We start from the raw sequence: 16,246 nt of genomic DNA, 5'->3' as shown, positions 1-16,246 counted from the left end.
TAATGAAGGCCAATTGAAAAGTTGCTTAAAATTAGCCATTCTCTAGCATACAAAAGTGAACTTAAAGGTAACCACCCCTTTAATGTCAATAAAATGGGGCTGAGAATATATATCAGCACATGCAGGGCCGCCATCAGGGGGGGACTAGGGGGACAATTTTTTGGGTCTTAGGGGGGCCCGGCCGCTGTACTCGCTGTGTAGCCTGGCCCCCACTGCTGTCAGGAATCTGTAGAATCGTGTGGGGAGGGCGGAGTTTCTGCTACATGTCTTTCCCCTCCCCAGCTTCTAAACTATTGGTAGTTTCCCGTAGAGCCGCATGGTGATTGGATAAGCCTATCCAATCCCTGTGTAGATCTGCCGGGACTTATAGAAGCTCTGCCCACCCTACCTGATTCTGCAGCTCACTGAGAGCAGTTGGGGGGGGAAAATTTGTATGGAAAACAAACTAAGGTAAGTTCCACTGAGCACCAATGTTTTTGTTTTTTTGTAGTTTATTGAAATGATTTTTTTTATTACATTCTATGGGGCCCCTGACCACCAATGTTGTTGTAAAAATTTTATGGGGGCTCTGTCATCACTGTTTTTTAATTTATGGCAGGGCCCTGACCACTAATGATTTTTTTTAACTTATAGGGGGGGCTGACCACTAATGAATTTTTTTTAACTTATAGGGGGGGCCCTGACCACTAATGATTTTTTTTAAAACTTGTATGGATGGCCCTGCTGCCAAAGGTCTTTTTTTTTTTAATTATAGGGGAGGGCTGACCACCAATGATTTTTTTTAACTTGCAGGGGGGCACTGACCACAAATGTTTTTTTGGGGGGTGGGGCTTGAGGGCAGGGTCTGGGGTGGGCGGGGACCAGGGGGCCCAGAAAATTTTGCCTTACGGGCCCCGTGATTTCTGATGGCAGCCCTGAGTACAGGTATAGGACCTGTTATCTAGAAAGCTCAGGACTTGGGATTTTCTGGATAAGGGGTCTTTCCATAATTTGAATCTTGATAGGTTAAGTCTATTAAACAATCATTTATAAATGAATTAAACCCAATAGGCTGGTTTTCCTTCCAATAAGGATTAATTATATCTTAGTTGGGCTCAAGTTCAATGTAATTTTTTTTATAACAGAGGAATATTTTAACATTTTGTATTGTTCGATTAAAACTGAGTCATTTTTTAAAATTACAATCATTTGATTAAAATGGAGTCTATGGGAGATGTTCTTCCCGTAATTCATAGCTTTCTGGATAAAGGGTTTCCAGATAACGGGTCCCATACCAGTATAAAAAATCCATAGAGAAAAATACAGCACGGATGCAAATAAAATACATACATTTGCAACAAAAATTGGTTTCTTTTAATGAGCCCAATAGCAATAGAATGATCCTGTTACTGTTGCAGTAAGGTATGAATTTATACTCAGTCCCAATCAGTATTCAAGTCTCACTGCCCCTGTCAGCCTCTGGCTGTATTTATTGCACACAGGCTAAGGGCAAACATTCATTTATTTTGATTGAAAAAGCAGAGGAGCGCAGGAAAGAGATTAAACCACCATATTCCTATAATGAACACCAGAAAGGCCCTCTGTGCTTTAGGGCCATTCATAAAATGTAATTTATAAGCCTTCATGCTATGATTTAATACCCGAATACTGTAAACCAGTCATTATATTCTGCACCATGAGAAGCAGAGACAATTGTGCCACAAGGACAGTTGCCCATCCAGATTATATTGTGTTTATGTGTTGTATTTAGGAATCTGACTGGCTTTGTTTTTCTCTTTATTTCTGACGTCTGTGGGTTTTTTTCCCAGGCTTTGAGAATGTGCTCACTAAGTTTTCACAATACACCCTGTGAAAACATGAATATGATCTGCCTCTTTGTTACAGGGCAGGGCAAGAGATGACAAAAGAGAGAGGGGCTTTGCAAAGAGGATGACCGGGAGACCTCTAGGAGCCTGTGCAATAAAATTGTCAATGTTTGATTTGTGCATTTCCCCAGTGTAGTCTCATGTGTTTGCAAACAATGGCCTACTAGTCATTGAAAGTGGGTGTGAATATCATGCAACAGTAACAATGGAACTGGTTGCAGAGACCACCAGAAGGTGCATAACATTTGGGTCAAGCTAACTGTAAGGTCATAATGACCAATAAAAACATCATGCAATAATGTTTCTATCTGTGCCTATGTTAAACTGGCCATAGACGTGCAGATTTTATTCTTTGTACCACGACAAGATCATTTGTTTCAACATAACTATCTACAACTAGTCATTCCGATTAAATAAAGTAGGAATTATGTTTTGGCCATTAACTGATATCGTAAGATAGGCAATACATGCAGAGATATTATCGCTAGTAGACAGAAATCTTCCAAATATGTCTGATCAACTAAACGATTGTTCATCATGGTACGAAAAATGTTGGGAGGTTATTCTGAGGATAATTTTGACTCCACACATGGTCCAAAAATCTTACGAACCTTTGATTCGTTCAACTATATAGTTGCGTCTATGGCCAGCTTCATTTCTCACCTTGTTATGTATGGAGTGGAAGTCTAAACCATACTCTTGGGTTCAGTTATCCTCGGTCACTTTTTATCAGAGATCTAGACAAGTTAATACTAATAGCAGACAAGTTAATACTAATAGAATGCAGTACCTTATGCCCAGCATGGTCCAAACAAGATAACTGAATGTTGTGCAACTTTTACTCTAACCACATCTCTCTGTTCCTAGATGTCTTCTCAACATAAAATGAATTACTTCCAATCATTGATATAAAGGTAAGATTAGAATGAAACCGACAGCTGAATTTGTGGCTGCTATTCTGCGCATGAAGTCTAGTGACTCAGCCTTGTGAAACACACTTTCCATGCCTGCAGAATAAGTTTAATAACACTTTTTTTTGGTTCAAGAGAATAAAAACTGAAGAACATAATTTTTCTCTTTGCACATTCCACTTTCCCTGCTTTGTTTTCTACAGTCACTTCCAGTTACTTACAAGAAATCACAGTGAATGCACGTAATTGTTTCCCCAAGGCAATATCTTTTTATTTGCCCATTATCATTCTTAAAATGGAGATGTTATAAAATAATATTGTATTGTATCCTAAATGCATGAGCGATACCTATAACGCAAATAAGATGAGACACAATTGCTTTTTGTTTAAAGTTTCGGCGTGCCCGGAAATGTTGCTGTTGAATGTGTATAGTACTAGGGAATAGCTACACTGGTACAGGTATGGGATCTGTTATTCAGAAACCCGTTATCCAGAAAGTTTTGAATTACGGTAAGACCATCTCCCATGAACTCCATTTTATTCGAATAATCCAGATTTTTTATAAACTAATAACTCATCCTCGGCTACCAAAACATAACAAGTACCTCGTACTTGATGTAAACTAAGATATAATGAATCATTATTGGAAGCAAAACCAGTCTATTGGGTGTATTTAATGTTTTAATAATGTTCTACTAGACATGAGATATGGAGATCCAAATTATGAAAGAATTCTTTAGGGTAGGTGGCAGAAAATTTAATGCAGGTATGAATTCCGTTATCCGGAAAGCCATTATCCAGAAAGCTCTGAATTAAGTAATGGCCGTCTACCATAGACTCCATTTTATCCAAATAATCCAAATTTTTAAAAATGATACCCTTTTTCTCTGTAATAATAAAACAGTTCATTGTACTTGATCCAAACTTAGATATATTTAATTCTTATTGGAAGCAAAACCAGTCTACTGGGTTTATTTAATGTTTACATGATTTTCTAGTAGACTAATGGTATGAAGATCCAAATTACAGAAAGATCCATTATCCAGACATTCTGGATAACAGGTCCCATACCTGTACTGGGAAAATGGGAACCGATTATAAAAGTAAATGTATTGGGATATACATTCAAATGTAAAAAGAGAACTTGGGGAGCAATACAAGCATGGAAAAAGTCCATATGACCTCTCAAACGATGAGAACAGAATGAAGTAAAGAAGAACTGTGACACAGAATATATAATGCTCGATCCACAAGGATCACAGGATTATCTGTCGAAACAGCCCCCTGATAAAGCCATATATTGTCAGGCTGTATAGTCATAATTGCCCAGATCTAGACATAAATGGCCATCTTAAAACTGTGAGCTGAATGGAGGCAACCTTTAAAGAAGATTTATGAACATAACTAAATGAAAATAAATGTATTCACAATTTCCATTAGCGAACAGAGAAAATGCAAAACAAAGGTATACAGGCCATTTAAAATGAGCATTCACCTTTAGCTCAGCATTCTTCTCCCGTCAGCTACATGAACAAGCAAACTTCCTCTCGTGTCTGCTGATTACATGTCTGGTTACTATAGCAGTTAGAGGGATGAGAGAGAAGTGATTCCCTGAGGATGACAGATGTGTCCCACAAATTTCCCCAATAGGATCCTTAGCAGAGGAATCTGACATTTTTCTTGCAGCTCAAACACACTAATGTCACACTGCTGGTGACAAACAACAGCTGCAGGAATATAACCCGATACAGACTTTCTCATATAACATTTAAGATTTCCAGCTATCTTCAAAATATTAAAGTGCTGAAGTCTGGTCAACTGGACCCTTTCGTCTTCACTTTCTAAATACTGTGGGTTATTTGTGTATTGCAGAAACTAATTTCTGAGCAAAAGTCCCTTTGTCACCACTACATGTTCACCATAGACATAGACATTATGCTGCTTCAAATATTTGGGCTTTTGCTCAAGCCAATGGAACAAAGGAAAGGCACTCATACTATGCATGATCCCTTGTATAGTATCTGACCAATCAGCCGCAGACCACCTGTAGTGTAGAGAACACACGGGGTGTTTTTTTCCCCGGATCTGGTCCTAAGACCTGTCATGGGTCCCAGCATGGATCTGGGGGGAGGGGAAGATGTGTGGCTCCTTCCCCCACCCTCAACCCAGCCCAGACTTGGGTGCAAAAGTTTATCGGACTTCACCGGAGGTCCCTTCTTTCTTCATACCTTTGGAAGCCTTTTGGCTGGAGGTTGGGGGATAAAGGGACCCCTAGCTTTGGGGGGTCTGAAAACACTTGGACGGGGGGGGGTCAGGGATAGGATTGCTACCTTTTCTGGTAAAAAAATACCGGCCACGTGGCAGCCCTAGTTAGGGATAAAGGGGCTCTTTTGGTGGGCTTTTGGCCAGGTGATGTGGAGGATTTTGTGACCGTCTTTTTTAAGATTCACCCTTACTGCACTTTGTGTGATTTTTGGTACTTTGGGTGAAATTGAAGAATTTTTACTTGGGCTTCAATTAAAAAGAAAACATGGGATGTTTTATTGCCCATGAGAAATAATCAGTGTGGCCCACACAAATGTCTGTAAATAACCTTTGTATTACAGTGAATCTGAATCACCAGTAGTAAAACTAAAATGCCTTCTCATGCTTATTTGCGTGGAAATGCTTTCTTCCAACTGTTACAAACCTCCCAGTGTAACCTAGGGAAATAGAATCATTAATGTGCAGCATTTCTGAGTTTCATTCACAGCAAGGTCTGACACAGACTAAAGGAAATGTCACCGGTAATTCAATGGATTACCGGAGTCATATGTCTTTTTTTATTTTGTTTATCGCAAAGAACAGAACAGGCAGTCCAGCTTCTAGCCAGATATTCTCAGCTCTTACACATCCCTTGTGTGGATTTAAACATGTTGCGTCTTTCTGAGTTCCCAGGAGACTGTGTTGGACGCTGTACGTGCCTATAGTCAGGGTCTGTTTTTGATAATCTGAGTTTCTAGATTAGTTAGCAGAAGTGCAATGCTGTATTATCCTTTGGTTTATCTAATACATTTCATACACTAATGCCTCCCTAATGTTCTGAAATGGAAGCTAACTCCCTTGGAAATGTTGTCAAACTGCTCTGCTTAAATCACCCCAAATATCTGAGCTCCTGCTGAGAACGAAAGTAAACAACAACCTGCCGGTGATTTTGATTCTAGCTGGTGGGAAGGCACTTGGAATGCTTCGTTCTCCGAAGTTGTCCGCAGTTTCCTCGTGAGGCAACTTCGGAGCGACTTCGAAAAACAAATCACTCCAACTGCCATCCTGCCAGTGATTTCGATTCTAGCCAGCTGGAAGGTACTCAGAATGCTTTATTCTCCGAAGTCACCCGAAGTTTCCTCATGTGGCATCTTCCGGCGACTTCAGAAAACGAATTGCTCTGGCGATTTAGAATCTAGCTGGCGGGATGGCTTTTTGGGGAGATTGGTCGCCTGAAGAAGAGGAGATTAGTCGACAGGCGACTAAATCTCCACGAACATCAGTTTGTGCCCTTACCCTTAATGGTAGCAAGATCTGAGGTAAAGACTCTGTAGCCCACCATTATTTATATAAAGTAGGGCTTCAATTGGATTTCAACTCCCATGAGTTGGCATCCAAAGTGAAGGGCTACAGGATGGCCAGCACTGAGAGTCCTTCCCAAATATAGTTTCCACTACTTACCAGTGCCACCTAACCCTACTATAGCTCTGGAGCTACTGGCACAACCTAACCATATTCTACCTGCTATCATAAATTGCTATCCAAATGCTAATATTCGCGTTGCTAATCTACCCACAACTTCTCCCTATTATTCATCATATCCATCAGTCACAGTTGCTTCTCAAAGGCTATTATCCCCACTGTTACTATAGGCACCATCTCTCCCTACTATACCTGCTATCCCACAGTCACACTCCCTTCCCAGAGACTATTATCCCACTGTTACTATAGGCACCATCTCTCCCTACTATACCTGTTATCCCACAGTCACACTCCCTTCCCAGAGACTATTATCCACTGTTACTATAGACACCATCTCTCCCTACTATACCTGTTATCCCACAGTCACACTCCCTTCCCATAGACTATTATCCCACTGTTACTATAGGCACCATCTCTCCCTACTATACCTGCTATCCTACAGTCATACTCCCTTCCCAGAGACTATTATGCCACTGTTACTATAGACACCATCTCTCCCTTCTATACATGCTATCCCACAGTCACAGTCCCTTCCCAGAGACTATTATCCACTGTTACTATAGACACCATCTCTCCCTACTATACCTGTTATCCCACAGTCACACTCCCTTCCCAGAGACTATTATCCCACTGTTACTATAGGCACCATCTCTCCCTACTATACCTGCTATCCCACAATCACAGTCCCTTTCCAAAGACTATTATCCCACTGCTACTATAGGCACCATCTCTCCCTACTATACCTGCTATCCCACAGCCACACTCCCTTCCCAGAGACTATTATCCCACTGCTACTATAGGCACCATCTCTCCCTATTATACCTGCTATCCCACTGCTACTATAGGCACCATCTCTCCCTACTAAACCTGCTATCCCACAATCACACTCCCTTCCCAGAGACTATTATCCCACTGTTACTATAGGCACCATCTCTCCCTACTATACCTGCTATCCCACAGTCCCAGTCCCTTCCCAGAGACTATTATCCCACTGCTACTATAGGCACCATCTCTCCCGATTATACCTGCTATCCCACTGCTACTATAGGCACCATCTCTCCCTACTATACCTGCTATCCCACAACCACACTCCCTTCCCAGAGACTATTATCCCACTGTTACTATAGACACCATCTCTACCTTCTATACCTGCTATCCCACAGTCACACTCCCTTCCCAGAGACTATTATCCACTGTTACTATAGGCACCATCTCTCCCTACTATACCTGCTATCCCACAGTCCCTTCCCAGAGACTATTATCCCACTGCTACTATAGGCACCATCTCTCCCTACTATACCTGCTATCCCACAGTCACACTCCCTTCCCAGAGACTATTATCCACTGTTACTATAGGCACCATCTCTCCCTACTATACCTGCTATCCCACAGTCCCTTCCCAGAGACTATTATCCCACTGCTACTATAGGCACCATCTCTCCCTATTATACCTGCTATCCCACTGCTACTATAGGCACCATCTCTCCCTACTAAACCTGCTATCCCACAATCACACTCCCTTCCCAGAGACTATTATCCCACTGTTACTATAGGCACCATCTCTCCCTACTATACCTGCTATCCCACAGTCCCAGTCCCTTCCCAGAGACTATTATCCCACTGCTACTATAGGCACCATCTCTCCCGATTATACCTGTTATCCCACTGCTACTATAGGCACCATCTCTCCCTACTATACCTGCTATCCCACAACCACACTCCCTTCCCAGAGACTATTATCCCACTGTTACTATAGACACCATCTCTACCTTCTATACCTGCTATCCCACAGTCACACTCCCTTCCCAGAGACTATTATCCACTGTTACTATAGGCACCATCTCTCCCTACTATACCTGCTATCCCACAGTCCCTTCCCAGAGACTATTATCCCACTGCTACTATAGGCACCATCTCTCCCTACTATACCTGCTATCCCACAGCCACACTCCCTTCCCAGAGACTATTATCCCACTGCTACTATAGGCACCATCTCTCCCTATTATACCTGCTATCCCACAGTCACACTCCCTTCCCAGAGACTATTATCCACTGTTACTATAGGCACCATCTCTCCCTACTATACCTGCTATCCCACAGTCCCTTCCCAGAGACTATTATCCCACTGCTACTATAGGCACCATCTCTCCCTATTATACCTGCTATCCCACAGTCACACTCCCTTCCCAGAGACTATTATCCCACTGTTACTATAGGCACCATCTCTCCCTACTATACCTGCTATCCCACAGTCACACTCCCTTCCCAGAGACTATTATCCCACTGTTACTATAGACACCATCTCTCCCTACTATACCTGCTATCCCACAGTCACAGTCCCTTCCCAGAGACTATTATCCCACTGTTACTATAGACACCATCTCTCCCTACTATACCTGCTATCCCACAGTCACACTCCCTTCCCAGAGACTATTATGCCCACTGTTACTATAGGCACCATCTCTCCCTACTATACCTGCTATCCCACAGTCACACTCCCTTCCCAGAGACTATTATCCCACTGTTACTATAGACACCATGTCTCCCTACTATACCTGCAATCCCACACTCCCTTCCCAGAGATTATTATCCCACTGTTACTATAGACACCATGTCTCCCTACTATACCTGCTATCCCACAGTCACACTCCCTTCCCAGAGACTATTATCCCACTGCTATTATAGGCACAATCTCTCCCTACTATACCCATTATCCCAAGGTGTAAAGCAGTATTTGTTTACCCCTTTTGGCAGTCTGGTCTGAATCATAAAACAGTATAACAGGAGCCCTTGGATCTTTGATCAGCCAACTTTCAACATTGTTTTCAGGAGTGAGAGCCAGGAGTGCACTGAATGCTTACAGTCAGACAGATACTGCTGCAGTAGCAATTATAATAGTATATGAACAAATATCTTTAAAACCACTGAAAATATTTAATGATTATATTGGAAAGTTGCATAGGATTAAATTGTTTCACTCTTCCTTGCATAAAGGAAGTATAACACATAGCTGTCAAAATTAAATGATGTGTTTTATAATTTCAGACGAGATGGTAGTCAGCTGGGTACTGACTGGAAAAGGACTGGATTGTTGTCGAAAGCTACAAGGGATTTGAGGTTAAAACACATGATTAAAGAGGTGTGTACAAAGAATACACAGAGAAAATGAAATTGAGTGCATGTTAGATCACTGATAGCCAGTAATGGGATGGATATAGACCTAGGGGGTGATTTACCAATGTTCAAATACCAATTTTTTTCTACTAATTTATTTTTTTGAACTAAAACTTGGAAATTCAAAGTATAAACGTGAACAAAATACGTATAATATACGTATACTTTGTATGCAAAACTTCAAAAGTTTATTTAGAAGTCAATGGGAGCAGTCTATGGCAAGCCTAAAGCATTTTTTCAATGCAAGTTATTCAAATTTTTCAACCGTAAAAATTTGAGGTATTCGCATTTTTTAAAAAAAAGTTAATTGAAATAGAAAAACCTCTAACATTACACAAATTCAAATTTTGATAACTAAGCACACAAGTTTCATTGGTACTTGCTTATTTCTGTCTGATATCATGCCAAGGGCAAGGTTTACATGTGGCGTTTTTACATTGCATTTTAAAAAATGTACAGCCGAGTGTAAATGCGCACAAAATGAAGCCCTATTGAAAATAATGGAATGCGCACTATAGCAATTCCCACGGGGCCCTTGCGAGCCAACATCCGCCACAAGACGCCAGTATTTGCGTTTTTTTGCAGAAATGCAAATACGCCAAGGAAATGCCATATTTTTGGGATCTATGGGATCTGCAGGTTTGTGAAATACGCTGCGTATTTTCAACATGGTGGCCAAACTCTTACGAGATGGATTTCACGTATACGTATTTATGGCATTGTATGCTGGTGACGTAATTACGTTACATATTGACAAGCAGTATGGCTACATTCTGCATGTAAATTGTTTTCCACTTGGCTTTTTTACAAATGGAATTTGGAGTGGAATTGTGGGGAACAAGAAAAAACAGAAATACATGTTGGGAAAAGAAAACTACAGGCTGTTAAAGGGATACTGTAATGGGAAAATGTTTTTTCCCCAAAATAAATCAGTTAATAGTGCTGCTCCAGCAAAATTCTGCACTGAAATCCATTTCTCAAAAGAGCAAACAGATTTTTTTATATTCAATTTTGAAATCTGAGATGGGGCTAGACATATTGTCAATTTCCCAGCTGCCACAAGTCATGTGACTTGTGCTCTGATAAACTTCAATCACTCTTTACTGCTGTACTGCAAGTTGGAGTGATATCACCCCTCCCTTCCCCCCCCCCCCAGCAGCCAAACAACAGAACAATGGGAAGGTAACCAGATAACAGCTCCCTAACACAAGATAACAGCTGCCTGGTAGATCTAAGACCAGCACTCAATAGTAAAAACCCATGTCCCACTGAGACACATTCAGTTATATTGAGAAGGAAAAACAGCAGCCTGCCATAAAGCATTTCTCTCCTAAAGTGCAGGCACAAGTCACATGACCTGGGGCACCTGGGAAATTGACAAAATGTCTAGCCCCATGTCAGATTTCAAAATTGGATATAAAAAAATCTGTTTGCTCTTTTGAGAAATGAATTTCAGTGCAGAAGTCTGCTGGAGTAGCACTATTAAACTGATGCGTTTTTTTAAAAAAAAAACATGTTTTCCGATGACAGGATCCCTTTAATTGGCATATTTATGCTCAGCCGCGCATTTTTAAGTAAAAACGCCACGTGACCTTGCCCTAACACCTTAGAGGGGCAATGTTCTCAAGTGAAAAGAATTAAAATCTCGGTGCACAAAAAATGAGTCATTGTTACTGCATTGCACTGCACTGTATGTCCACAAAAATCAAGGAGTTAGGTTAAAGGCAGAGCAGGCTGGATTCCTATTGAAAAATCCTTCTGTGTCTGTAATCTACGGGCCGGTGAAACTCTGGAGACTGGGAGAACTGATATAAACTAACCTTGCTGGAAAGTTCATAAACCCTTAAAAATTCTGCCATTGCTTTTCTACAATTCTAAAAAAAAAAAAAAAAAAAAAGCAGAGTGCTATAATTAACTGTAGAAATGTTGCTGTGTAACCATGTGAGAGATAAATGTTAAACACATTCCCTCTATAAATATGCATGTTTGGGTCCAGCTCACTAGGCAGCTTCTTGAGAGAGCTATGTGAGCGTAACCTTTACTTTAGAATCTCTCAGCATGAAGCAACTCATGGAGCCTCTTTGTTTTACTTTGCTTTTCTTCTGCTCCTTCATTTATAAACTCATCTCTTAAAACTGCACCGAGGGGATTGACTAGAAAAGCTATCAAGACATAATTAGATCATTTTTTAGTATATTAAGATTCATCCCTTCTATAAGTCTGAAATCACTCAGTTGAATATTACTACGATTCCTCTTCTAATTACTGTCTGTAGCACTTCCCATTACCCTCCCAGTTGCCATGTGTTATGGCTCCTGCCATATATATATATAATCATTTTGCCTTCTATCATTAATAGTTCTCTACCGTTTCTACTTTTATAATTGATTCCCACGTTCCCATTATTATATCTGCTGCCAGCTGCACCCTAAACAGTTACAACTTTTAAATAAAATCCCACTTTAAAATATGAAAAAAGGCCAGCTTTTCTTATCATTTTTACAACTTTTTGGGATACACTGATATCACTTAAGATATCACTGACATAAGATTGAGGAGTATGTAACTTCATCTTATCAGTTCGCCAGGTCTAAGCTGGCGAAGGAAACTCTGGCGAAAGGGGTAACGTTATGGAAAATTCTCACTTTAGTCAGCGCCGATTCTAGGGCTGCTGCCGCCTGAGGCAGCAGCCCAGATGCCGCCCCCCTCCTCACCCGCTCCGCGCTTAAAAATTTGCGTCGGAGCGGGTTTCAGGGGGCATTATCGCTAGTGCATTGAACGCAATAGCGCTCTTTGCACTAGCGGAGCCGAATTTCCGGGTTAAAACCCGGAAGTTCGGCTCTTAAAGTTACAAGAGGCGGCTTTTTGCCGCCCCTTGTAACTGGCTGCTCGCTGCCGCCTGAGGCAAGGGTTTCACCTTACCTCATGGCAGAAGCGGCCCTGACTTTAGTTAATTTGCGGAGCAACAATCGATTGATCGAAAATTAGAAAGGGAGCAAAGAATTGTTAGCGATGTAGTCTTTCTCTAGCGAATTGTCCTCTATGTTAGTAAATTGGCGATCTCCTTGCGGATGTTTTAGTCAAATGCTGATCTCGAACTGTTGGGCTGCCCCCCTTGGAGGAATTGGCCAAGGACCATGTAACACTAGGTGTTTTCTCTGCTGGAATATCTACTCTGAGGGAGAAAATATTGATCCTTCTGTCCCAACATCATTGTGCCAAAAATATGCCTTGTCTATGCACTAACAGGCCAATTGTTCTTGTGTGTAGCACGGAGCACCACGTAGAGTCAAATTTAAAAAATCCAATACTTTATCTATCCATTAAAATCAATACAAAAAAAATCGCCTCTAATGCAAAGAACCATTATGAATGACTCGTTTCATAGCCCTCCGGCCACTTTCTCAAAAGCTTTTGAGGTAGGAAGACCACAAATATTTCTAGAGCACTTCTTTTACTGCACCATGAATTCATGGTCCTGGAAGAAGCTGATGTTGTCAGTAGATTACCATGTAATCTGCTCAGAGGGCAGCAAACTTACATTTAATGGGGTAGTTGCAAACCAACGCAAGAAGCATGCAACCCCAGGGGTTCAACTTGCAATGCAATGGCCCAGAAGGCACCAAAGCTGCAGCGTGCATGAACTTCTTGCTACACTTGCATATGCAAAGCAAGATATGAAGGCATGTGATTTCCATAGAGGTGAAAGAAAAACGTATGACATGACTAATTGGAGCATGTGATTGTGTTGCAATCATTCAATTAGACATTGCAGTATGAATGCAGATGTGTACATGGTCTTATTAAAGCATACGAATGAGTAAGGTATATAAATAGGAGTTACCAAAATAGCACTTTTCTATAGTCCTGTATTTTTAGCAATGCGATTAGTTCCTGTTTTACTTAATGGGGTTGCTAAGAATATCTTTCCAAGCAGCAAGAAGAAACCAAACTGAAGCCATTTGGTTTGTGTTACTTCAATATCCTCATACAATCTACATTTTGTGCATGCCTTGGTAAGAGACTTTTTTTTGGTTCCATCAATAATGAAAGTGATTTGAGGACACTGCAGTGATTAAAGACACAACAGATGATCTAATTAGCACTATGTAAATGGGAAAAGCAGCGGTGCTTTGTATGTGTGCATGAATGTTCTCTTGGCCTGTATTGTATTCGGTCTGAGTCATTGCAAAATGGGATTTATTGATATATATATATATTGGTATATATATATATACTGTATATCACAGTGATGTGTGGGCTGACAAAAGGTCAAATAGCACCTGAACCTAACTTGCCCTTTCCCAACCATGAACTGGGGAACTGTTCTTTATATAACTGACCCAACTCATTCTGTTGTTACTGGAAGGAGGTGAGGCAGGCACATGTATATAAAAGAGTGATGGCAGGCGGGTGAAAAAGGACAAGGAGTGCACTGACAATGAGGGTTTAAGTAGTGATTTGATGGCCTGCACATGGCTGCAGAGCTTCAAGTGATACTGACACTAAAAAATATTATTCAAAATATTATGTGCGCTGCTCTGTGCAATGACTGCAACCAACTTTGTGCAAATACTTCCTTTCCATGACTGTTATTAATATAAACATAACCATTTTTAGATCCATTGAACTCCACGTTTTCATGAGCCCAAGAGCTGCTCTGTGTATATTTTAGTCACTGCAGTAATACAAGTTATATGCAGCTTATATATGTGTCATATTGCTATATAATGCTATTATAACATATAAATTAGGGCACTTTAATCTAACAGTGGTGCTGTACCTGCAGGTCTCCAATGAGTGGATGGGGGTGTATCCTAAAGAAAGTCATTTGGGTTACATTTTTATTATTGTTCTGAATTCCCTGGGAACTATAGCAGGGAAACGGTTACTGGAAAATTATAAAAAAAATTAAATGTTGGAGCTTGTTGGGAGGGCTTAAATACAATATGTCTGAAAAAGACCCATTCTGTACTCCAGCAAAGCTTGTATATTGGCACACTGTGAGGCCGTTGGTTGAAAAGAGCCTTCTCACTTTTATATATAATATATTTGTTTCTGTGTGATAATATTTTGTACTGTGGTGGGGTTACCAGGGGGTAAATACCAAATTGACAGCAATTTAGTGGAGCAAGTTTGTTTCTCTGTCTGTACTTGTAAACAGTAAATACCCTTGGGGCAGGGATTGTCATCCTTGATACTGACACACCGTGGGACAGATAGGAGGTATTAAAGGGCCAGTAAAAGATAAACAAAAAGCGATTTTTGCTGTATAAATTTTAAAAACTGTACAAAAAATGCAGCTCAATATAAGGCCCCAGCATTATTTACTTGGGGCCTATTGCTGTCTGGCCAACATCTATAAACATTCTGGGATCTCTGAGCTGCTGCAGGTAATCAGTCAATAGTCACCCTGTATTGGCTGGAGCTAACAGGGCAATGACAGGGCCATATGATATCTGATGGGCCCTGGTCCTTTAGCTGTAGCTGAATAACAACACAATCATTCCAGAGTTGGGATTCTGGCAAGAGGATCTCCAGCCATACAATAGTTACATGGTGCAGTTTATTATAACAGAATTGGCCATGGGTTTGGGACATGCCTGTAATATGGCAAGCCCATAACAATATAATCAAGATAAATCTGGCAATCTGCTATTTATCTTATTAAATTATCTGTGTGAGTGCTTAATAAAATTATCTGTCTGACAAATATATATATACAGTATATATACAATATATAAACATATGTTTCCTGAAACCCCCCCACTAGGTCATAGTGAGCATCTTGGCAGCTTTAAGGACTTAATAGACTGCAGGCTGAATGCTGAATGATATATGACAAGAGCAGGCAGAGTCGGCAAGATCAGCAGAATGGGAAGAGAGCAGGCGGCGTTCACAGAAAAGGCAATGATCTTTTTTTTTCCTAGGAGAAGAAAATCACGACTCTGGATATGAGGTTGAAAGGATATATTTAAAAAAAAGGGACTGTGTAAAAAGGCAAATTATCTTTCACATCATGACATAGCACTTCCAGCAGAGCTTGTTCTGCTGCAGAAAATCATTGGATCTGTGTATCTTCTGGGTGAGCTGGGCTGGAACAAGGGGTTGGCAGTTGAGGCATCTGTCTATGGCACAACTATTTTTGGGGAAGGGGGTGAGCATAATTACAGAAAATGTTTATTACAGTTTTATTGCCCAAATCAAATGAACTGTCAGTTAGCCCAATTGTAGGTATTGGCAGTAACTGGGCAAACACCTTACGGAGCCATAAGAAATTTACAGCATTTCTATTCCTCAGCTCAAGCAGGGAAATATAATAAGGCAGGCAGAAAGAAACATCAAAAGGGATCTGTTTGTGTGCGAGCAAGCAGAACCCCACAACCACCTTCTGTGGGATTCCATGAGAAATAACATTTCAATTGAAATATCCCTTAGAAACATTTGTTTCAATATAAAGTTAAAATAAATAACTTAATATGATAAGGTTTTTAAAGGAGAACTTAACCCTAAGAAGAAATATGGCTACAAATGCTATGTTTTATATACTGAACTTATTGCACCAGGCTA

The 16,246-nt window shown here is 40.7% G+C and overlaps 1 long non-coding RNA gene across 1 annotated transcript; it reads left to right on the top strand.

Annotated features, from left to right (window-relative positions):
- The first annotated feature begins 396 nt into the window (after nucleotides 1-396).
- On the top strand, nucleotides 397-16,138 carry LOC108717136. The gene is made up of 4 exons (XR_001935818.2): nucleotides 397-450; nucleotides 2,733-2,779; nucleotides 9,548-9,641; nucleotides 15,450-16,138. It is a non-coding gene; the product is annotated as an uncharacterized LOC108717136 (long non-coding RNA).
- The last annotated feature ends 108 nt before the right edge of the window (nucleotides 16,139-16,246 follow it).

This window comes from Xenopus laevis, chromosome 5L (assembly GCF_017654675.1).
Source record: "Xenopus laevis strain J_2021 chromosome 5L, Xenopus_laevis_v10.1, whole genome shotgun sequence".
NCBI lineage: Eukaryota > Metazoa > Chordata > Amphibia > Anura > Pipidae > Xenopus > Xenopus laevis.
The sequence above is the reverse complement of the archived record's forward strand: the minus strand, read 5'-3'. Positions and strand labels throughout refer to the sequence as shown.